Here is a 26158-nt window from a genome sequence, read left to right as displayed (position 1 = left end):
AGCTTTCATTGAAATCAGCTTCCTCACCATTTAATGGTTCCTGAATGAATTGAAAAACCAGTGCATCCAACTTGATACTTGAAAAATGGCTAGATAAATATCATGAAATTTTTGAAATTCCCATCACCAGCTGGCACTGGACAACCTTTGGATGTCCTGTTGCTGATCATGAGTGTACCAGACAATGCCTTGAATCACTGGGTTTCATGAAAATATTGTAGAACAGAGATGCCAGTAAGTTGAAATTTGCTAAGTAGTGGGCCTAGAACACTGGTGGGCAGGTGTGTGATTAAACATCTGTGTTGGTGTCATGTGGATCTGCCTTGGCTTCCAAATGGCTTATGACTGACATGGTGCAGCCAGCAGACCCTTGTATGTAAAGGCATCTTGTTATATGGAGAGGTTTCAGGGCAATGTTCAGAATCAAGTTGCTAGGGACAAGGGGGAAGTCTATGTTGGATAGAAGACTGGTTGGTGCATTCTCCTGGCAGACCCTGACCCACCACACATGACAGAACACCCTCCAGCACTGTGTCCCATTTGAACTCCTTGTATTTCGTGAAGCAAACACCAAACTCCCATTGCATCAGCTAAAAAGACCATGAAAAATGGAGGATGACCACATGGCTTCAGAGTCCACCCAGGAAGACACTTAGCCCCCATTGGCCACAGTTTACCTACAAAGAGAAAATTCTGCACTACTGCCTCATGTTCATTAAAGAATAAGAAAAGATGTGCTCCAGGTTACACAGATGCAGACCCAGCTTTGATGGTCTCACTGCAAAGGAAGCTAAAGCTCCTGACTACAACATATATTTCCAGTGCCCAAACTCAGAGGCAGTTTCTTATAAGTCTTTCGGTCAGCAGAGCACCATGTTTGTGAAGTGTTTACCCTGTCCCTTACTTTTGGAAACTCTTCTACCACCGCCAAAGTTGTGAACTCCTGAGCATATTCCATTCCAGATAAGTATTCATAGATTTTCTAACTCTTCTCCTCTAATTGTGTCTAACTTGGGGCGAAGGTAATGTCAAGGCATTATTCTTGAAGAGAGTGGGAAGATTATTTTTAGCACATATTTGCATAAACATTGGATTCATTTTCCTAATTTTCATTCGAAATACTGAATCACTGACACTAACCCATACCCTACTAGACTCTATATTTTGATTCCTAATCCTAATATAATGGATAAAAATTACCCAAAATGAATAAACATACAAGTATTTTAGAGGAGGCATGGTGTATAATTGAACTTGCCTTTTGCTTTATGTAGAATTGGAGTTATAAATCTAGTCAATTTTTTTGTTGAAATAGTTCTCCATGTGTTTTTTTTTAACTTTTGTTGTTTGTTGTTCAAAACATTATATAGTTCTTGATATATCATATTTCACACTTTGATTCAAGTGGGTTATGAACTCCCATTTTTATTCCCTATACAGTTTGCAAAATCATATCAGTTAAGCATCCATTGATTTACATATTGCCATACTAGTGTCTGTTGTATTTTACTGCCTTTCCTATCCTCTACTATCCCCCCTCCCCTCCCCTCCCCTCCCATCTTCTCTCTCTACCCCTCTCTACTGTAATTTATTTTTCCCTCTTGTATTTTTCCCTTTCCCCTCACTTCCTCTTGTCCGTAATTTTGTATAACCCTGAGGGATTTCTTCCATTTCCATGCAATTTCCCTTCTCTCTCCCTTTCCCTCCTACCTCTCATCCCTGTTTAATGTTAATCTTCTTCTCCTGCTCTTCATCCCTACTCTGTTCTTAGTTACTCTCCTTATATCAAAGAAGACATTTGGCATTTGTTTTTCAGGGATTGGCTACCTTCACTTAGCATAATCTGCTCTAATGCCATTCATTTCCCTGCAAATTCTATGATTTTGTCATTTTTTAATGCAGAGTAAAACTCCATTGTGTATTAATGCCACATTTTTTAACCATTCGTCTATTGAAGGGCATCTAGGTTGGTTCCACACTCTTGCTATTGTGAATTGTGCTGCTATGAAAATCAATGTAGCAGTGTCCATGTACCATGCTCTTTTTAGGTCTTTATGAAATAGACCGAGAAGAGTAGTAGCTGGGTCAAATGGTGGTTCCATTTAAAGCTTTCCATGAAATATCCATACCGCTTTCAAAATTGGCTGCACCAATTTGCAGCCCCACCAGAAATGTACATGTGTACCCATTTACACACATCCTCGCAAGCACTGTTGATGTTTGACTTCATAATGGCTGCCAATCTTACTGGAGTGAGATGGTGTCTTATGGTGGTTTTGATTTGCATTTCTTTGACTGCTAGAGATGGTGAGAATTTTTTCATGTACTTGTTGATTGATTGTATTCCTCCTCTATGAAGTGTCTGTTCAGGTCCTTGAGCCATTTTTTGATTGGGTTATTTGTTATCTTATTGTCTAATTTTTTGAGTTCTTTGTATACTCTGGATATTAGGGCTCTATCTGAAGGGTGAAGAGTAATGATTTGTTCCCAGGATGTAGGCTCCCTATTTACCTCTCTTATTCTTTCTTTTGCTGAGAAAAAAAAATTAAGTTTGATTAAGTCCCATTTCTTTATTCTTGTTATTAACTCTTGTGCTATGGGTGTCCTATTGAGGAATTTAGAGCCCGACCCCACAGTATGTAGATCATAGCCAACATTTTCTTCTATCAGACACCGTGTCTCTGATTTGATATCAAGCTCCTTGATCCATTTATTGTTAACTTTTGTGCATGGCGAGAGGAAGGGATTCAGTTTCATTTTTTTTCATATGAATTTCCAGTTTTCCTAGCACCATTTGTTGAAGATGCTATCCTTCCTCCATTGCATGCTTTTAGCCCCTTTATCAAATATAAGATAGTATGTAGTTTTTTGGATTGGTTTCTGTGTCCTCTATTCTGTACCATTGGTCCACCCGCCTCTTTTGGTACCAGTACCATGCTCTTTGTGTTACAATTGCTCTGTAGTATAGTTTGATGTGTGGTATCGCTATACCGCCTGATTCACACTTTCTGCTTAGCATTGTTTTTGCTATTCTGGGTCTTTTATTTTTCCATATGAATTTCATGATTGCTTTCTCTATTTCTACATGAAATGCCGATGGGATTTTGATTGGCATTGCATTAAACCTATAGAGAACTTTTGGTAATATCGCCATTTTGATGATGCTAGTTCTGCCTATCCATGAACAAAGTATATTTTTCCATCTTCTAAAAACTTCTTCTATTTCTCTCTTTTGGGTTCTGTAGTTTTCATTGTATAAGTTTTTCACCTCTGTTGTTAGGTTGATTCCAATGTATTTTATTTTTTCTGAGGATATTGTAAATGGAGTGGTTGTCCTCATTTCCATTTCAGACAATTTTTTGCTGATATACAGGAATGCCTTTGATTTGTGCATATTGATTTTACATCCTGCCACTTTGGTGAATTCATTTATTATGTCTAATAGTTTCTTTGTAGACCCTTTTGGGTCTGCTAGGTATAGAATCATGTCATCTGAAAATAGTGATAATTAGTTTTTTCTTTTCCTATTTTTATGTCTTTAATTTCTTTTGTCTGACTAATTGCTCTGGCCAGTGTTTTCAGAACTATGTTGAAGAGAAATGGTGAGAGAGGGCATCCCTGTCTGGTTCAAGATTTTAGAGGAAATGCCTTCAATTTTTCTCCATTCAGAATGATGCTAGCCTGAAACTTAGCATAGATTGTATTTAGAGTATTGAGGTAGGTTCCTGTTATCCCTAGTTTTTCTAGAGTTTTGAACATAAAGGGATGCTGTACTTTGTTGAATGCTTTTTCTGCATCTATTGAGATGATCATATAGTTCTTATTTTTAAGTCTATTGATGTGGGAAATAACATTTATTGATTTCTGTATATTGAACCAGCCTTGCATCCCAGGGATGAATCCTACTTGCTCATGGTGCACAATTTTTTTGATATGTTTTCATATCCGATTCACCAGAATTTTATTGAGGATTTTTGCACCTAGGTTCATTAGAGATATTGGTCTGTAGTTTTGTTACTTTATAGTGAGTTACTCTTGTTTAGGAATCAGGGTGATGTTCTGCTCGTAGAATGAATTTGGAAGTTCTCCCTCTTTTTCTATTTCCTAAAATAGCTTGAAAAGTATTGGTATTAATTCCTCTTTAAATGTTTTTTAAAACTCCGCTGTATACACATCCAGTCCTGGGCTTTACTTAGTTGATAGTCTTTGGATGGTTTCTTCTATTTCCTCAATTGATATTGGTCTGTTTAGGTTGTCTATATCCTCCTGACTCAATCTGGGTAGATCAGATGACTTAAGAAATTTATCGATGCCTTCACTATCTTCTATTTTATTGGAGTATAGGGATTCAAAATAATTTCTGATTATCTTCCGTATTTCTGAAGTGTCTGTTGTGATATTGCCTTTTTCATCCCGTATGCTAGTAATTTGAGTTCTCTCTCTTCTTCTCTTCATTAAAATGTCTAAGGTTCTGTCGATTTTTTTTTTCAAAGAACCAACGTTAAGTTTTGTCAATTTTTTCAATTGTTTCTTTTGTTTCGATTTCATTAATTTCAGCTCTGGTTTTTAATATTTCTTGCCTTCTACTTCTTTTTCTGTTGTTTTCTTCTTCTTTTTCTAGGGTTTTGAGATGAAGTATGAGATCATTTATTTGTTGGTTTTTTCCTTTTTCAAGGAATGAATTCCAAGCAATGAAATTTCGTCTTAGAACTGGTTTCAATGTGTCCCATATATTTTGATATGTTGTGTCTGTGTTTTCATTTATCTCTAAGAATTTTTTAATTTCCTCCTTGATGTCTTCTAAAACCCATTGATCATTCCGTAACCTATTGTTCATTCTCCAAATGATGCATGATTTTTCTTTACTTCTTTTATCATTGATTTTCAGTTTCATTCCATTATGATCAGATGAGATGCATGGTATTATCTTTACTCCTTTATATTGTTTAAGAGTTGTCCTGTGATGTAATATATGATCTATTTTGAGAAGAATCCATGTGCTGCTGATAAAAAAGTGTAACTGCTTGATGTTGGGTGATTTATTCTGTATATGTCAATTAAGACTATGTTATTAATTGTGTTATTGAGTTCTATACTGTTGCCTCAATCTAACATTACAAAAGAGCAGGGACAGAGTTCGCCTTACAATAAAGGAATGTAGGTTATCTTCAAACTACTGAGAACCTCAAAGTTCCATGCAGAAATGATCCCTGGAGAAGATGTAGGCAGCTATGAAGGACCTGAGAGAGCAAAAGCCATTTTCCATGGCAAACAACCTGGACAGGACGAAGGGATGTGTCTGAATCAGCCTCTCTCTTCTTAATATAGAGAAGATGGATCAAACCAGGCCTGCGTGTACAGCTGTTCCCAGGTGCCTATTGTTGATATTCCATTCTAAGTAGTCAAATTGTCACAGGAAGTAGGGGCAGGCTCCATCTCATGGGATCCATGGAAGCAACTGTTAGGACAAAGTGTTTGCCAAGGCAGCGACCTCATTCAGTTCCTGAAGGAAGTGATCTACCTAACTTCCTTGGTGACGGAACTCTATGAACTTGGGATCCAAGAAGCCAGGTACCCAGAGCCAGTCGCAGTACCAGTCCCAGTGGGCTCACTTGTTTGGATTTACAAAGTACAGAGTCAGACCTTCTTGGTAACTACTGATGTGAGGATGGCCAAATGCCAGTAGAGCTCTGAAGAGGGTCTATTCCAGAGATTGCAGGTAGTGGCTAACCGCTGACTCCTCATAGTTTCACAGAGACCAGATCTGAGACAAGGACAGGCCATTTCGGGGGGAAAATATTATGGCCCACCAGTCAGTGGACACTCCAGATAGTCACAGTCCTACTTGGGGGAAGGAGGTGCCATTGTGTGTGTGGGTGTGAGTTTGTTTTGTACCAGACAGTGCCTTGATTAAATGGGTTTAAGGAAAATTGTGTAGAACTGAGTTGCCAGTAAGTTGGACCCTACTGAGTAGTGGGGCCAAAGCTGTGGTGTGCAGGTGTGTGATAAATCATCTGTGGTGCGGCCATGTGGATTTGCCATTGATTTCCAAATGGATTGACACTGACACGGTGCAGTGAGGAGACTCTTGTATGAAAGGCATCTTGTTATATGGATAGTTTTCAGGGCAATGTGCAGAATCAGGTTGCTATGGACAAGGGGGCAAGCTATGTGGGAATGAAGCCTGATTGTTGCATTCTCTTGCAGACCCTGAAAAACCACACGTGACAGAACTCCCTCCAGCACTGTGTCCCAGTTGAACTCCTTGTATTTCATAAAGTAAATACCAAACTCCCAGTGCAGCAGCAGGAAAAAAACACGAAAAGTTGAGGATGACCAAAAAGTTTCACTGTCCACACGGGGAGACACTTAGCCCCCTGTGGCCACAGTTTACCCACAAAGTGAGAATTCAGCACTGCTGCCTCATGTGCATTGGAAAATAAGAAAGAATGTCCTCCAGGAAACATAGATGCAGACCCAGCTTTGGTGGTCTCTATACAAAGGAAGCTAAAGCTCCTGACAACAACATATATTTCAAGTGCCCATCCTCAGAGGCAGTTTCTCAAGAATTTTTTTAGGCCAGCAGACCTCCATATTTCTGGAGTGTTTACCCTGTCCCTTACTTTGGAAGACTCCTCTACTACATCCAAGTTTGTGAACTCCTGAGCATTTTCTATTCCAGATATATATTCACAGAATTTCTAACTCTTCTCCCCTAATTGTTTCTTATTTGGGGCGAAGGTGACGTGAAGGCATTGTTGTGGATGAGAGTGGGAAGATTTTCATGTAGCACATGTTTGCATACACATTGGATTCATTTTCCTATTTTCCATTCGAAATACTGAATCTCTGACACTAACACATACCCTACTAGACTCAGACTACTATTCCTAATATGATGGAGAAAAATAACCCAAACAGAATAGAAATACAAGCAGTTCAGAGGAGGCATGGTGTATAGTTGGACTTTCATTTTGCATGATAAAGTGTAGGTGTTATAAATCTAGTCAATTTTTATTGAAAGAGTTCTCCATGAGTTTTTTTTTCCTTTAATTTTTATTGTTGGATCTTCAAAGCATTACATAATTTTTGACATATCATAGTTCACACTTTGATTCAAGTGGGTTATGAACTTCCATTTTTCCCCGTAAACAGATTGCAGCATACCATCGGTTATTCATCTACTGTTTTACATATTGCTATAGTGTCTGCTGTATTCTGTTGTCTTTCCTATCTACTATCTCCCATCCCCTTCCCTCCAATCTTCTCTCTCTACACCACCTACTGTAATTTATTTCTTCCCCTTGTTTTATTTCCCTTTTCCCTCACTTCCTCTTGTATTTAATTTTGTATAACCATGAGGGTCTCCTTCCATTTCCATGCAATTTCCCTTCTCTTTCCTTTCACTCCCACCTCTCACCCCTGTTTAATGTTAATCTTCTTCTCATGCTCTTCCTCCCAACTCTGTTCTTAGTTACTCTCCTTATATCAAAGAAAATATTTGGCATTTGTTTTTTAGGCATTGGCTCTCTTCACTTAGCATAATCTGTTCTAATGCCATCCATTTCTCTGCAAATTGTATGATTTTGTCATTTTTTAATGCAGAGTAATACACCATTGTGTGTAAATGCCACAATTTTTTTTTATCCATTCATCTTTTGAAGGGCATCAAGTTTGGTTCCACAGTCTTCCTATTGTGAATTGTGCTGCTAGGAACATCAATTTATCAGTGTCCCTGTACCATGCTCTTTTTAGTTCTTTAGCGAATAGACCGAGAAGGGAAATAGCTGGGTCAAATGATGTTTCCATTCCCAGCTTTCCAAGAAATCTCCATACTTCTTTCCAAATTGGCTGCACCAATTTGCAGTCACACCAGCAAAGTACAGGTGTACCCTTTTCCCCACATCCTCGCCAGCACTTGTTGTTGTTTGACTTCATATTGGCTGCCACTCATACTGGAGCAAGATGATATCTTAGGGTGGGTTTGTTTTGCATTTCTCTGACTGCTAGAGATGGTGAACGTTTTTTTCATGGACTTGTTGATTGATTGTATGTCCTCCTCTGAGAAGTGTCTGTTCAGGTCCTTGGCCCATTTGTTGATTGCGTTATTCATTTTCTTATTGTTTAATTTTTTGAGTTCCTTGTATACTCTGGAAATTAGGGCTCTCTCTGAAGTGTGAGGAGTAAGATTTGTTCCCAGGATGTAGGCTCTCTATTTACCTCTCTTTTTGTTTTTGTAACTGAGAAAAATCTATTTGGTTTGAGCAAGTCCCATTTGTTCATTCTAGTTATTAACTCTTGTGCTATGGGTGTTCTATTGAGGAATTTGGAGCCCGACCCCACAGTATGTACATCGTAGCCAAGGTTTTTTTCTATCAGATGCCGTGTCTCTGATTTGATATCAAGCTGTTTGATTCATTTTGACTTAACTTTTGTGTATGGCGAGAGAAAGGGATTCAGTTTCATTTTGTTACATATGGAACTCCAGTTTTCCCAGCACTATTTGTTGAACATGCTATCCTTCCTCCATTGCATGCTTTTAGCCCCTTTATCAAATATAAGATAGTTGTGGTTTTGTGGATTTGTTTCTGTGTCCCCTATTATGTACCATTAGTTCAACCGCCTATTTTGGTACCAGTACTATGCTCTTTTTGTTAGTATTGCTCTGTAGTATAGTTTGAGGTCTGGTATCGCTATACCGCCTGATTCACACTTCCAGCTTAGAGTTGTTTTTGCTATTCTAAGTCTTTTATTTTTCCATATGAATTTCATTATTGTTTTATCTATTTCTACAAGAAATGCCCTTGGGATTTTGATTGGCATTGCATTAAACTAATAGAGAACTTTTGGCAATATCGCCATTTTGATGATGTTAGTTCTAAGTATTCATGAACAAGGTATATTTTTTCATCTTCTAAGATCTTCTTCTATTTCTCTCTTTAGGGTTCTGTAGTTTTCATTGTGTAATTCTTTCACCTCTTTTGTTAGGTTGATTCCCAAGTATTTTATTTTTTTGAGGATATTCTGAATGGAGTGGTTTCCTCAATTCCATTTCAGAGGATTTGTCGCTGAAATACAGGAATTCCTTTGATTTATGCATGTTGATTTTATATCCTGCCACTTTGCTGAATTCATTTATTAGCTCTAATAGGTTCTTTGTAGACCCTTTTGGGTCCTCTAGGTACATAATCATGTCAGCTACAAATAGTGATAATTTAAGTTCTTCTTTTCCTTTTTTTATGTCTTTAATTTCTTTCATTTGTCTAATTGCTTTTGCCAGTGTTTTGAAAACTATGTTGAACAGAAGTGTTGAGAGAGGGCATCCCTATCTTGTTCCAGATTTTAGAGAGAAGGCCTTCAGTTTTTATCAATTCAGAATGATGCTGGCCTGAGGCTTAGCATAGATTGCTTTTACAATATTGAGGTATGTTCCTGTTCTCCCTAGTTTTTCTAGAGTTTTGAACAGAACGGGATGCTGTACTTTGTCGAATGTTTTTTTCTGCATATATCGGGATGATCATATGGTTCCTATTTTTAAGTCTATTGAAGTGGTGAATAACAATTATTGATTTCCATATATTGAACCAGCCTTGCATCCAAGGGATGAATCTTACTTGATCATGTTGCACAATGTTTAATATGTTTTTGTGTCTGATTTGCCAGAATTTTATTGAGGATTTTTGCATCTAGGTTCAATAGAGATATTGGTCTGTAGTTTTGTTTCTTTGAAGTGTCTTTGTCTGGTTTAGGAATCAGGGTAATATTGGCCTCCTAGAATAAAATTGGAAGTTGTCCCTCTTTTTCTATTTCCTGAAATATCTTGAAAACTATTGGTATTAGTTCCTCTTTAAAGGTTTTGTAAAACTCTGCTCTCTATATATCCAATCCTGGGCTTTTCTTAGTTGGTAGTCTTTAGATGATTTCTTCTGTTTCCTCAATTGATATTGGTCTGTTTAGGTTATCTATACCCCCCTGACTCAATCTGGGGAGATCATATGACTTAAGAAATTTATTGATGCCTTCACTATCTTCTAATTTATTGGAGTATAAGGATTCAAAATAATTTCTGATTATCTTCTGTATTTCTGAAGTGTCTGTTGTGATATTGCCATTTTCATCCCGTATGCTAGTAATTTGAGTTCTCTCTCTTCTTCTCTTCCTTAACATGGCTAAGGGTCTGTCGATTTTATTTATTTTTTCAAAGAATCAACTTTTAGTTTTGTCAATTTTTTTCAATTGTTTCTTTTGTTTCAATTTTATTAATTTCAGCTCTGATTTTAATAATTTCTTGCCTTCTACTTCTTTTGCTGTTGTTTTGCTCATGTTTTTCTAGAATTTTGAGATAAACTATGAGATCATTTATTTGTTGTCTTTTTCTTTTTTTAAGGAAAGTACTCCAAGCAATGAATTTTCCTCTTAGAACTGCTTTCAATGTGTCCCCTAGATTCTGATATGTTCAGTCTGTCTTTTCATTTATCTCTAAGATTTTTTTAATTTTCCTCCTAGATGTAATCGATAACCCATTGATCATTCAGTAGTCTATTGTTCATTCTCCAAGTGATGGATGATTTTTCCTTCCTTCTTTTACCGTTGATTTTCAGTTTCATTCCATTATGATCAGATAAGATGCCAGGTATTATCTGTACTCCTTTATATTGTCTAAGAGTTGCCCTGTGACATAATATATGATGTATTTTTGAGAGGTATCTATGTGCTACTGAGAAAAAAGTGTAACTGCTTGATGTTTGGTGGTATATTCTATATATGTCAATTAAGTCCAAGTTATTAATTGTGTTATTGATTTCTATTGTTTTCTTATTCAACTTTTGTTTGGAAGATCTGTCCAGTAGTGAGAGAGGTGTGTTGAAGTCTCCCATGATTATTGTATGGTGGTCTATTAGACTCTTGAACTTGAGAAGAGTTTGTTTAGTGAACATAGCTGCACCATTGTTTGGGGCATATATATTTATGATTGTTATGTCTTGTTGGTCTATGGTTCCCTTGAGCAGTATGTAGTGTCCCTCTTTTTCCCTTTTGATAAACTTTGGCTTGAAATCTATTTTATTTTATATGAGTATGGACACTCCTGCTTGTTTCTGAAGTCCATATGAGTGATATGATTTTTCTCAACTGTTCACCTTCAGCTATGTATGTCTTTTCCTATCAAATGCATCTCCTGTAGGCAGCATATTGTTGGGTCTTGTTTTGTGATTCATTCTACTAGCCTGTGTCTCTTTGTTTGTGAGTTTAAGCCATTAACTTTTACAGTTATTATTGAGATATGGGTTGTTCTTCGAGCCATATTTGTTTATTTATGTTACTAAACATGGTTTGTTTTTCTTTGATTATTTTCCCCCCTTTACTGTACTACCTCCCACTGTTGGTTTTCATTGTTATTTTGCATTTACTCTTCCTATCATCTTTTGCTGAGGATGTTTTGAGGAGATGGTTTTCTAGCTGCAAATTCTTTTAACTTTTGTTTATCATGGAAGGTTTTAATTTCATCTTCCATCCTGAAGCTTAATTTCGCTGGATGCACAATTATTGGTTGAAACCTATTTTCTTTCAGTTTTGGAAAAATGTTATTCCAGGATCTTCTAGCTTTCAGAGTCTGTGTTGAAAGATCAGCTGTTATAATGATTGGTTTACCGCTAAATGTAATCTGCTTCCTTTCTTTTGTAGCTTTTAAAATCCTCTCCTTATTCTGTATGTTTGGCATCTTCATTATAATATGTCTAAATGTGGATCTCTTATGATTTTGCACATTTGGCATCCTGTAGGCTTCTAGGATTTGGGATTCTGTCTCATTCTTCAAGTCTGGGAAGTTTTCCCATATTATTTCATTGAATTGATTTCTCATTCCTTTGGTTTGGACCTCTATACCTTCCTGTATCCCAATGATTCTTAAGTTTGGTACCTTTATGTTATCCCATATTTCTTGGATGTTCTGCTCATGGTTTCTTAACAGTCTTGCTAGCTTTCTTGCAGCAGCAAGAAACACCACGACAAGTGGAGGATGACCAAAAGACTTCACAGTCCACACGGAGACAGACTTAGCCCCCAGAGGCCACAGTTTACCTACAAAGAGAGAATTCAGCACTGCTGACTCATGTTCATTAGAAAATAAGAAACCATGTCCTCCAGGTCACTTAGATACATACCCAGCTTTGATGGTCTCTCTACAAAGGAAGCTAAAGCTCCTGAAAACAACAAATATTTCAAGTGCTCAAACTCAGAGGCAGTTTCTCAAGAAGTCTTTAGTCCAGCAGAGCTCCATGTTTGTGGAGTATTTACCCTGTCCCTTACTTTTGGAAACTCCTCTACCACCTTCAAGGTTGTGAACTCTTGAGTATATTCCATTCCAGATATGTATTCACAGATTTTCTAACTCTTCCACTCTAATTGTGTTTTACTTGGGGCGAAGGTAAAGTCAAGTCATTGTTCTGGATGAGAGTGGGAAGATTTTCATGTAGCACATATTTACATACACATTGAATTTATTTTCCTATTTTCCATTCAAAATACTGAACCCTGAAATTAACCCATAACCTACTAGACTCTGACTACTAATTCAAATATGATGGAGAAAAATAACCCAACAGAATAGAAATAAAAGCAGTTCAGAGGAGGCATGGTGTATACTTGGACTTGCATTTTGCATTATATAGGGTAGTAGTATTAAATCTAATCAATTTTTTGTTGAAATAGTTCTCCATGTGATTTTAAAGTTAACAAATAGGTGAATTCCTCTCTCCCTTTCTCTGTAGCCAATTCAGCACATGTATTTTCATATGCACATATAGAATCATACCTGTTATCACATGTACATTCTTGTCAGGTGGCTGACAGGGGAGATACAAATTGGGATAACACATCACTCCTCCTAAACCCAGTTGGAACTGAAAATTCAAACTATGGGTGAGCTTCGTAGATAAACAACATGATAAATAAATCCATGATCAGTAAAATGAATATTTTTGGATCAGTGGATGATATATATTTCATGATGAATTTTGATTGGCATATATATTGCTACTTTTTATTTTCAAAATATGAAATATATATGTCTTATTGTACACTCCCTAAGTTCATTCATATTCACTGTATGTGGATTTATAAACAAATTTTCAAAAGATTATTCTCAGAAAAATTCATCCACCTGAAATACATATTTGTTTCCTAGAACTGAAAACTAACTTCAGTGAATGGTGCATACGAATCCTAATATTTCTACAGTAACTGACGCAGTTTAACATCAATGCAAGTAGATTCCTATGAGACATGATGTGTATTGTGATGTTCATTTTTAGTCAACACTGGTACATTACTATTTCTTCAGTTGATGCCCATCATAAGATATATATTTCATCCACAAGTTAGCAAATTTAAAGGCATTTGTTTCAATTTCAAAAACTTCCTGCTTCAGAAAACATGTATTCCTCCTTGTTTCTTGACTGGTCTTTTCATGAGACTTCTTTCTAAACACATTATTTTCGTTTTCCATAATCACTTTTGAAGTAAAACTCACACACTCTTCATGATAAAACATAACCCTAATATTACCATTAGAAGTATAACTGGTTGGAATGAATGATTGTATATCAATATAAGAATTCCTTTATATTTTCAGATATCAATTCAATCTTTTATTTAAAGTGGTACCAGTTATATTATTTATTCATAGTATGGTCTATTCTTGCATTATCTCTATATATTCATAGACACAGGGTACACCTATTTGTACCCCCATACTCATTTATACACCTTCAAAATATTGCTCCCAGAAATGGTGGAAAAATTATTCATGTCACCTGATCTACATATACATTTTATCACAGTAGTATTCTGGACACAAAATGCAAAGGTCACACTTCTGATTGTACCAAAGCCTAAATTTATAGTGAGCATGTATTTCTAAAACATCCATGTCCAGGTTGCCTAATGCTCTCAAATGTCAATCCAATTGGTGACTACATATGTGTTTCTTCCTAAGATTATATATTCAAACTCAACCCTGTTGAAAATGTCTAATCCTATCACTCACTTTATACTTTGCCTGATATCCTAAAGTCTCTACTGATATATGCTTTCCTACATAATTTCCCAGGTTCATCATTTTGACTGACTGTTCATATGTGCTGACATTTACATTCACTCTCTACCTGAAACCCAATTTCTAAATAACTTTTGGTCCAAATCCTATACTCACTCTTCTTTCTGAATATACCTACTATCTCCCAAATCCTACTGACTATCCTTTTTTGAATTGGTGTTCTCTTCGACATTCAATCACCCAAGGTACAAGGTCCAATGCCAATGTATATTAATTTATCTGAGACATCTGTGCAGGACATAATTCAAAGCTAAGTGTCCCAATCAAGGGCCTCATACTTTTCTGGGCTTCAAATCTTAATTAGATTTCAGTTTACATACAGTGTGACCAGGAAAGTCTCAGTGGAGAAACCCTGCTTTGGGCCTTTTGTTTACCTATTGTTCTTTTGCCCTGAATGTCAGGAAGGTCTTTGCCTCAGGCCACACCTTTGTGAAGCCTGAAGAAAACAGTTTTCAAATGGAAAAGAATGGGCATCCCCTGTGGCTCTTTGCTTAATTGCTTTGTAAAGATATGTGTCTGAATCAGCCTCTTAGCCCTCTGTGAGGCTGTGGCTTAGATTCTCAACTCCTGATGGATGTAAAGAAAGATACCATGTGTGAATCCAAAATCAAAATGGCAAAAATTGCAGTCATTGTGGATGAAGCCTCTTGCCTTCCTCTGTAAGGTTCCTGACCTCCATCAAGTGAGAATAGGGATCCTTTGATCAAATGAATTCTTCAAGGCCCTGCAGAGGGTAGCCCATAGGTGCTTGGGTTTTCTCATGAGTCCAGGTCACATAAAGAATCTAAACCCCACAGTCAGAGACCTCAAGTTGGAGAAGTGGAAAAGTATTAATGGCAGGCCTATTTGATCACTCCTGGTTCACAGGAATGGTGTCCAGGCCACAGTGACTTTAGGCAAATGAGGGGCAAGGGAGCATTTTTTGGACACTGTCTTTGGTTGCACCCCTAGTGGAAAACTCCAGCCAAAGGATATGATGAGTGTCTATATGGAAGAAGATTAGGGCCGTGTGGAGTGTTTTGGATTTAATTGTGGTCATTTGTGTGGTGGTTGGAAGAAATGACAAGGTCCACCTGGCCTTGAACTCTGGTGTGATTCCTCTTAGAGACTGAGTTCTAGAACCGACATCAGAGAAGTATTGCCATGAATTGTGTTGGGATTTTAGGAGGCTACGCATGAGAGTCACCCTTGGAAACTGAGATCTAGGCCCAGGTTGGCTTTCCACATATCACTGGAAATCTCAACCAGGATACCAAATGAATTTATTCTGAAAGACTTGGCAGCCATAGTTGAGAGTCAAAAATCACATGGACCTCACATTGTAGACCTCAATAGGCCTGGCTTCATATGACCTTTTGGCCACTCATTGGGAAGCCTTGCCTGTGAGAGTTCTCCAGAGCTTTCATTGAAATGAGCTTCCTCACCATTTAACGGTTCCTTAATATATTGAAACCCACAGTGCCTCCAACATCATCCTTGAAAAATGGCTAGATAGATACCATAAATTTTTTCAAATTCCCATGACCAGGTCGCACTGGAGAACCTTTGGATGTCCTAGTGCTGATCTTGAGTATGCCAGACAGTGCCTTGATTGACTGGGTTTCATGAAAATGGTGTAGAACAGAGATGTCAGTAAGTTGGAGCCGGCTGAGTAGTGGGGCTAGAACAGTGCTGGGCAGGTGTGTGATAAAACATGTGGTGGGGCAATATGGATCTCCTTCTGGCTTTAAAATGGCTTGTGACTGACATGGTGCAGACAGCAGACCCTTCTTTGTAAAGGCATCTTGTTATATGGAGAGGTTTCAGGGCAATGTTCAGAAACAGGTTGCTATGGTCAAGGGAGCAAACTATGTGGGATAGAAGCCTGGTTGGTGCATTCTCCTGCAGACCCTGACCCACCACTCAGACAGAAATCCCTCCAGCACTGTGACACAGTTGAACTCCTTGTATTTCGTGAAGCAAATACCAAACTTCCAGTGCAGCAGCAAGAGACACCACAAAAATTGCAGGATGACCAAATGGCTTCACAGTCCACATGGGGAGACACTTAGCCTCCAGTGTCCACAGGTTACCTACTAAGAGAGAATTCAGCACTGCTTCCTCATTTTCATTGGAAAATAAGAAACCATGTTCTCCAGGTCACATAGATGCAGACTCAGCTTTGATGGTCTCACTACAAGGGAAGCTAAAACTCCTGACAACTACATATATTTCAAGTGCCCAACCACACAGGCAGTTTCTCAAGAAGTCTTTAGGCCAGCAGAGCTCCATGTTTGTGGAGTGTTTACCATGTCCTTTACATTTGGAAACTCCTCTACCACCTCCAAGGTTTCAAAACCCTCAGCATATTCCATTCCAGATATGTATTCACTGATTTTCTAACTCTTCTCCTCTAATGGTGTTTTAGTTTGGGTGAAATACTGTCAAGGCATTATTCTGGATGACAGTGGGAACATTTTTTTGTAGCACATATTTACATACGCATTGGATTCATTTTCTAATTTTCCATTCGAAATATTGAATCCCTGACACTAACCCCTAACCTACTACACTCTGACTACTAATACTAATAAGATGGAGAAAAATAACCCAAACAGAATAAAAATACAAGCATTACAGGAGGCATGGTGTATAGTTGGACTTGCCTTTTGCCTTAAATATGGTAGGAGTTATAAATCTAGACAATTTTTTGTTGAAATCGTTCTCCATGTTTTTTTAAAGTAAACCATTGTGTGAATTCCTGTCTCCCTTTCTCTGTAGCCTATTCATCACCTGTATTTTTATATGCACACATAGAATCCTACCTGGGACCACACGCACATTCTTGTGAGGTGACTAACTTGGCAGATACAAATTGTAAGGGATCACTCTTCCTAAACGATGTTGGAACTGAAAATTCAAATTATGTGTGAGCTTTCTACTTGAACAATATTATTCATAAATCCATGTTCAGTAAAATAAATATTTTTGGATCTGTCGATGATATATATTTCATTATAAATTTTGATTGGCATATATATTGCTATTTTTAATGTATCCGTGTGTGTGTGTATCTATATATCTATATCTATATATCTATCTATTTATATATCTATATCTATCTATCTATATATATATATATATATTTACATATATTTATATATACACTCTCCAGATTTTTCAAAATATGAAATGTGTGTCTTATTTTACACTCACCAAATTCATTCATATTCATGTATGTGGATTTATAATCAACTTTTCACAAGGTTATTCTTAGAAAAATTCATTCACCTGAAATACATTTTTGTTTCCTAGTACTGAAAAGTAATTCAGTGAATGGTTCATACAAATCCTAATATTTCTACAGTAACTGACCCAGATTAACATCAATACAAGTAGATTCCAATCAGACATGATGTGTATTTTGACGTTCATTTTTATTCAACACTGGTAGATTACTATTTCTTTAATTTAAGCACATCATAGGATATATATTTCATCCACAAGTTAGGAAATTTATAGGCATTTCTTTCACTATCAATCACTTCCTGCTTCAGAACACATGTATTCCTCCATATTTCTTGACTGGTCTTTTCATGAGAAAAGGGACGGACAAGGCAAGGCAAGGCACCTAAGATAGCACCGAAGACAGGGAAACAGTCCTATTTGGACTGTTGTCCAGAGCTTTCATTGAAATGAGCTTCCTCACCATTTAACAGTTTAGAGGCATTGCTTCTGTTGTAATCAATTAATCCCCTGAACCCCAAGTTTAGGTTGTTTCACAATTTTGTACCCAACATGTAAGGGAGGGTCTCAGAATCCCACAGTCTGCAGAAGTTCACAAAAAGCAGTTCTTTTTTTCTCTATTCTGGGCAAGTTAACATTTTAAGGACACCTGGGAGGGGGAGAGCTTTTTCTTCTCTTTTTTTCCTTGCCAGCTGTTACCATGGAGCCCAGTTTGTAACTTCTTTATCTTAGAAATATAGCCATTTTGTTAACCCCCAGCTCAAGGCCAGAGGCCTTGTTCACATATTGCCAGCATTGTGACTGACTCTTTCCAAACACATTATTTTCGATTTCCATAATCACTTTTGTAGCAAAACTAACATATCTTCATGATAAACCATAACCCTAATATTAATATTATGTGTATAACTGGTTGGAATGAATGATTGTATATCAATATAAGATTTTTTATATATTTTCAGATATCAATTCAATCCATTATTTAATGTGGAAACACTTATATTATTTATTCACTGTATGGTCTATTCATGCATTATCTCTATATTCATAGACACAGTGTACACCTCTTTGTACCCCCAATACCCATAAATATGTCTTCAAAATATTGCTCCCAGAAATGGTGGAATAAATACTCATGTCACCAGATCTACATATACATTTTATCAGTGTAATATTCTGGACACAAAACGCAAATGTCACACTTATGATTGTACCAAAGCCTAAATGGAACGTGAGCAGGGATTACAAAAAACATCCATGTCAAGGTTGCCTAATGCTTTCAAATGTCAATCCTATTGGTGATTACATATTTGTTTCTTCTTAAGATTATATATTCTAAGTCAACCCTCTTGAAAATGTCTAATCGTATCACTCACTTTATACTTTGCCTTATATATTGATATCTGCTTTCCTTCATATTTTTCCCAGTTCATTATTGTGACTGTTCACATGTGCTGACATTTACATTCACTCTCTAACTGAACCCCTATTGCTAAAGAACTTTTGTTCCAAATCCTATACTCACTCTTCTTCCTAAAGCTACCGACTATCTTCTTAATCCTACTGACTATCCCTTTTCGACTGGACTTTCTCTTCTACATTCAATCATCCAAGTAATGTTCGTGCGAGCATTGGAGGAAGAGACCACCAAGAGAGTGTCTCATGCAACAGCAAAGGGTTTATTGGGGGTCCAGCATGCTGGGGTTCAGAGCTCACATAAACAGAGCAGAGAGCCCTGAGAACAGCTTAAGCAGAGCTTATATAATTTCCTAGGAGAGGGCAGGGATGGAAGTTTATTGATAGGTCAGGGCGAGTGGGCGGTTTGCGTGTAACTGGGTGAGGGAATACATTCTGCAATTTGGCAGTTAGGGGACAGCACATTCTGGAAACAAGATTAGAAAACAGTTCTCAGTATTTCAACAGTGTTTTGTTAAGCATACAGAAAAACAGGAAATTACAAGTACCTATTTTATTAACCTTTCTTTTCCCACTTCTTCTGGCTACTTTTAATCATAAAAGTGATCATTGGTGGGTGTCACATTCTATGTCTGCAAGTGGGGAATTACCAAAAGTTTAAATTCTCCAATTTGAGCTTGGAGAAAACAAATTACACGTTTGAGCACACAGGGTTTCATAGTTAGCGATAATATGAGGATTATTGTTGGACCAACCAGGGTTGATAGAAGCGTAGTTAACCAGGGGTACTGTATGAACCAGACTCAAACCACCCTTTTTGGGCCTCTCTCTCTCATTGACAGTCTTCAAGGTGTCTTTTTAATTTACTCATATATTTTTTTTACAACTACAGTATGTTCGCCATAAAAACAACATTCTTCCCTCAATGCAGCAAAAGGCCCCCGTCTCTCATGAAGAGGAGGTCCAACCCTTGACTCTTCTGTAAAACTACTTCAGAGAGAGAGGATAAAGATTCCTGCAAAGCTGTGATGGAGGTTTCTAATATCTTTAAGTTTTGGTCTATTGCTGCTTCTAATTCGGTCATTTGTTGTGTTCCATGGAGCAGGGCAGTGGTTCCTGTGCCCACCCCTGCAGCAACTTCTATTTTAAATAGGGAGGCTAAAGTGAGAGAAATATGATCCCAGCGGAACCGGGTGGTATGCCCCCCTGTTTGAAGTTCTAATGAACCTGCATCATTATAGAGCACTCTGGGAAACATCTGCACCATTACACAATTAATCACATCTGTTGACCATTTCATGAAATCATAAAAAAAATGTTTAAGTATATAGATTTTACTGTTGTAGGGGTGGAAAAGGCAAGGCACCTAAGATAGCACCGAAGACAGGGAAAAAGTCCTATTTGATTGCAAATGGATTCAGAGGGCATTGCTTCTGTTATAATCAATTAACTCCCTTAACCCCACGTTTATGTAGTTTCAGAATTTTGTACCCAACATGAAAGGGAAGAGGCTCAGAAGTTCACAGTGTGCATAACTTCACATAAAGAAATTTTTTTTCTGTTTTTTCCTCTGTTCTGGGCAAGTTAACTTTTCAAGGACACCTGGGAGGGAGAGAGCTTTTTCTTCATATTCTTTTATCCCCCTGCAGATGTTACCATGGAGCCCAGCTGATAATTTTTTATCTTTGAAATGTAGCCATCTCTGTGAAGCCCCAGCTCAAAGCCAGAGGCCTTGATCACATATTGTGTGAAAAACTATTAAGGGGGTGTCTAGCTTAGGAGTGCTGATTTTTCCAGCCAGTGGCTAGGTAGAACAGGACAACAGAAAAAGAGGGAGTTTATCTACACTGAACTCTTTTGTAGGGACTCTTTTGCTGAAAGTCCTAAAGTCAGCCATGGTGAAGACTTCTGGAGAAGTTCAGTTAAGATTTTACTCTGGGCCTGGTACAGAGGGGGAAGATGGGGAAGGCGGGGGTGAGAGCAGCTCCGTGGATCTGAGAATGAGGCAGGTGAGATGTAAAAGAATAATGAGAAAGGGATTTGGGATTTTCCTAGCAACTAAAACTTGAGCAGTAGAACAGGTAGTGCAGAGGGGAAGACAGGAGTGAGTATCCCAAAAAGCCTGTGAGGTACTTTAAATTCTACGTAACCTGTTTTTAGTGATGACAAAGCAACTTTAAAGGCCATTTTCATTACATCTTCGATAGGGGTCTGAGGGCTCTCCTAAGCTGGTTTGAGCTTTGTGTTAGCTGGTAAGAGTACCTGGTTGGACCCGGTGCAGTCACGGACAGGAGAAGAGAGGAGTGAGTGGTAAAGGGGTACCTCAGTACCTGCTACCTCAGCTAGGGGGGAATGGTCTGAGAACCGGCAGAGGTTTGGGTGTTTGATCTAGTAATTGGAGGAGAGAAATCAGGTTGGTGAGCTGGGACTGACAGCAGAGAGTCTGGAGCAGAAGGCTGAGGGTGAGGATCTATTGGAGAAGCATAGTTCAGGATGTGAGCGAAAGAGGGAAAAGGCCTTCACATAGGGGAATTTCCTTTCACCCTTTTGAGCACTTGCAGAAGTTAAAAAGGTCACACAGAATTTGAGGATCTAGAGACTCCTCTGGGGGTTTGGTTTTGGTTGTCTAATTGGTAATATGGCCAATGCTGTGTACTGAATTTAATGAGGATTTTGGGTTCCACCAGGCAACCCCTCTATGCTGAAATCCCCATGACTTACAGAAGATTCCGGCTTTTCCCCCACACAGCCATGGCTCTTTGAGGCTTTAATAGTCTGCCGGGCAAACATACTAATCGAGGATAGCCAACCTGCATCTGGCACGCATGTCCCTACATCCAAAATGTTTGTTTAAATTATCTATCGTATGGAAAGGATTTAATGGAATTTTAGTGGGATCCTCTTCATCTGGGATATCCTAATAGGAAAGACCTATAGCCAGCTGACAAATATCTGGGTGGAGAGATGGTCACAAGATCACTAAGGGGGCTGTATGCGAGGTAGACCATACTTCTTGTCTAGTAGGATTTGTGATCAGCCATTGCTGCTGAACGGACTGATGAGCATTAGGTCTACTCATGGCCAAGGGGAGAGTCTATAGCCTTATCCACATGACGAATACACAATTTGAAAGGGTTACCAGTCTTTTCCAGTTTCCAGCCAGAGTCTGGACAGGGTGCAGGCTTGAGATTAGAGGCATGGATCCAGGAAGTGATTCCGTCAACTTTTCCCGCTGTAGGTGTTATAAGTAGCATCCAGGGATGACACCTAGTGTCGTCTTATGTAGATGATGTCTCTTACTTGATATCGATGTGGAGTCCTCTCATCCCCAGGTTGGAAAGCAGTCGCCAGCTATTTCCACAGGTTTTGCTGAGTTCTTTCAAGAGATTTAAGTCTGTCAAGCAAGGGGGTGTGGAAGGGATGTTTAGGTCTTAGAGTTGGGGTTAGGTCCCTTACTGCAGGAGAGGCGTCATTGAGAATTTCATAGGGGGTGAGTTTACACAAAGAAACAGAGGGGGTATTTCTTGCATGAAATAGTGCATAAGGCAGTAGCATAGTCTAATCTTTTATGTTGGTCTCTAAGCTTAATTTCGTTAAGGTCTCTTTAATGCTTCTATTTATTTTTTTTAACCTGTCCTGAGCTCTGGGGTCTATAAGCACAATGTAACTACCAATTGATCCCCAGGGTTCTGGCTAACCCCTGACTTACCTGGCCCATGAACGCCGTTCAATTATCAGATCCTATTACCTTAGGAAGGCCGTGTCTTGGAAACATATCTTAATATTTTTCAGGATCTTCTTGACCACCATTTGTGCCGTGTATTTTTTTTTTTTTTTTGGAAAGGCTTCAATCCATCCTGAAAATGTATCTACAAAGACTAGGAGATATTTATGTCCATATCTTCCTGGCGTAATTTCAGTAAAGTCCACTTCCCAGAATTGTCCTGGTCTGGTTCCTCATAGGTGCTTTCCTGCAGGAAGCTTGGAAGGGTAATCTTTAACCAATTGACAGAACCGACAGGCTTTTGTTACCTGTTCAGTTATTTCCTTTCGCTGTGAGTGAGTTAGTCGAAAACTCTGTCCTTGATCTTTCAGGAATGGCCACAGTTTCTTTGAACCAAGGTGAGTGAGTTGATCTACATTTTTAATGTAGTGTAGGGCTTTCTGAAATTGCAGGCTGGGCTCAGTGAAGTTGAGGAGTTCAGTGTCAGTGTCCTTAGATGTTATCAAAAGCTTGCTGGTGCTCAAGGGTTCATTGGAATTGGGCATTCTCATTTAACAGCGGGAATAAAGGAGCAGCTGAGAACACAAACCCACGTATCAATAACCTGCAAAAGCCAGCAGTCCAAGAAACTCTCTGTTTTGTCTCCTGTTAGATGGGGGTGGTATCTCCCCAACGGTTTGCTTTCTGGGCTCAGTGAGCCATCATTTACCGCCCCTAAGGGAATACCCCAGGAAGATTACTTCTTGCTGGCAAATTTGGGCCTTTTTGGCTGAAGTTCTATATCCGAGTTGAGCAAGCTCGGATAATAGTGCTTGGATCGCAGACTCACAGTTTTCCTTTGTGTTGGCTGCCAGTAGCAGGACATCCACATATAAAAGCAGGGTGACTTCAGGGTGCATGGTTCTGAAGTTGTTGAGATCTCTGTGGAGGGCTTCATCAAAGGGAGTGGGGGAGTTTTTGAACCCCTGTGGGAGTCTAGTCCAAGTTAGTTGACCAGACTTTCTGGTTTCTGGGTCTACCCACTCAAAAGCAAACAGCAACTGACTATCTTCATGCAGAGGCAAGCAAATGAAAGCATCTTTTAAGTACAGAACAGTATACCATTTTCACTCAGCAACAGCAAAGGGTTTATTGGGGGTCCACCATGTTGGGGCTCAGAGCTCACTTGAATAGAGCAGAGAGCCCTGAGAACAGCTTTTATACTTTCCTTGGCGAGGGCAGGGAGGGAAATTTATTGATGGGTCAGGGCGAGTGGGTGGTTTGCGTCCAACCAGGTGAGGGAGTACATTCTGCAGTTTGGCAGTTGGGGACAGCACATTCTGGGAACAAAATGAGCAAACAGTTCTCCAGATTTCAACAGTGTTTTGTTAAGCATACAGAAAAACAGGAAGTGACAAATACCTATTTTATTAACCTTTAACCAAAGAAAAATGGAAAGTGAGCATGGATTACTTAAAACAACCATGTCCAGGTTGCCTAATGCTCTCAAATGTCAATCCTATTGGTGACTACACATTTCTTTCTTTCTAAGATTATATATTCAACCTCAACCATGTTGAAAATATCTAATCCTATCACTCACATTATACTTTGCTGATTTCCTAAAGTCTCTATTTATATCTGCTTTCCTACATATTTTCCCCAGTTCATCATTGTGACTGACTCTTCATATGTGATCAAATTTATGTTCACTCTCTACCTGAAACCCTATTGCTAATGAACGTTTTGTCCAAATCCTATACTCACTCTTTTTTCTAAACCTACTGACTATCTTCCTAATCATACCAACTATTTCTTTCTGATTGGATGTTCTCTTGGACATTCAATCTTCCAAGGTACAAGGTCCTATGCCTTTGCATATTGATTCATCTGAGACATCTGTGCAGAACAAAGTTCAAAGCTAAGTATCCCACTAAAGGGCCCAATGTCCTTCTGGGCTTCAAATCGTTCCTAGATTTCTGGTTTCATACTTATATTTTACCAATATATTCTTGTGAATATCGCAGTTTCCCAATATCATTATTTATCCTGCAGAATGATTTCTAACCCAAATAGAATATGTTATTAACCCTAACCATACACTCTTCCCTCGATCTAACTTTACAGAAGAGCAGGGACAGAGTTGGTCTTACAATATAGGAATGTAGGGGATCTTCCACCTGCTGAGAAAATCAAAGGTCCATGCAGAAATGATCCCTGGAGAAGATGTAGGCAGCAATGAAGGACCTGAGAGAGCAAAAGTCATCTTCCATGGCAAACAACCTGATCCGGATGAAGGTATGTGTCTGAGTCAGCCTCTCTCCACTTGATATAAAAATATGGACCAAACCAACCCTGTGTGGAGAGCTTCTCCTGGGTGCCTATGGTTGATATACCATTGTAACTTGTGACAGTGTCACAGGAAGTAGGGGCAGCCTCCATCTCAAGGGACCCTTGGAAGCAACTGTTAGGACAAAGTGGTTCCCAAGGCAGTGACCTCATTCCCTTCCTGAAGGAATTGACCTACCTCATTTCTTTGGTGATGGAACTCGCTGAACTTGGGATCCAGGAAGCCAGGAACACAGAGCCATTCCCAGTCCCATTCCCAGTGTTCTCACTTGTTTTGATTTACCTAGGACAGAGTCTGTCTTTCTTCGTACCTAGTGATTTGAGGATGGCCAAATGCAAGTAGAGCTCTGAAGAGGGGCCTTTTCCTGAGAAAGCAGGTAGTGGTCAGCACAGGCTCCTGACAACTTCACAGACTTGGACAAGAAGATCAGATCTGAGACAGGACAGGCCAATTTGGGGGAACACAGTATGGCCCATGAGTCAGAGGACACTCTGGATAGTCACAGACTTACTTGGGGAAGGAGGTGCCTTTTTGAGTGTGGGAGTGAGTTTGTGGTTTTGTCTCATGTTCTGAGAATAGGTAGGAAAGGCGGTTTGTTCAGTTTGGAGTGGACTCTTTCTAGAAAGTCCTTTGACAAGGTGAGTGTTTCTGTGTCTGTGTATCGCACTGTGTCCATGGTTGTACACATTAGAAATTACAATCTATCAGTGGATGTGTCCTGTCTAGTAAAAAGATTCCCAGCATTAACCCTGCCCATTTTAGGAATGGACTGCAGCTTGCCTTATCCATGGGCAACACCTACTCTTTTCCTAAGTTTCTGTTTTTTTCCTGAATTCTGGCCACTTTCCAGAATAGGCTCATAGTTTTGTGTCCAAGATATGTACCACCTTCGAGCTCTGTGACATGGCCATGTACTGGATAGCTGAAGGGAATGGCGAGCATCTCAGAAAACTCAGATATCAGTGTGACCAGGAAAGTCTCAGTGGAGAAACCCTGCTTTGGGCCTTTTGCAAACCTATTGTTTTGTTGCCCTGAATGTTAGGAAGTTCTTTGCCTCAGGCCACTCCTTTGTGAAGCCTGAAGAAAACAGTTTTCAAATGGAAATGAATGGGCATCACCTGTGGCTTTTTGCTTTATGGCTTTGAAAATGGTTGTGTCTGAATCAGCCTCTTGGCTCTGTGTGAGGCTGTGGCTTAGATTATCAGCACCTGATGGATCTAAAGAAATATCTAATGTGTGCGTCCAAAACCAAAATGGCAAAAAGATCAGTCATTGTGGATGAAGTCTCTCACCTTCCTCTGTTAGGTTCCTGACCTCCATCAAGTCAGAGTAGGGATCCTTTGAGTCAAAT

The sequence above is a fragment of the Callospermophilus lateralis genome, chromosome 9 (assembly GCF_048772815.1).
Source record: "Callospermophilus lateralis isolate mCalLat2 chromosome 9, mCalLat2.hap1, whole genome shotgun sequence".
Taxonomy (NCBI): domain Eukaryota; kingdom Metazoa; phylum Chordata; class Mammalia; order Rodentia; family Sciuridae; genus Callospermophilus; species Callospermophilus lateralis.
The sequence above is the reverse complement of the archived record's forward strand: the minus strand, read 5'-3'. Positions refer to the sequence as shown.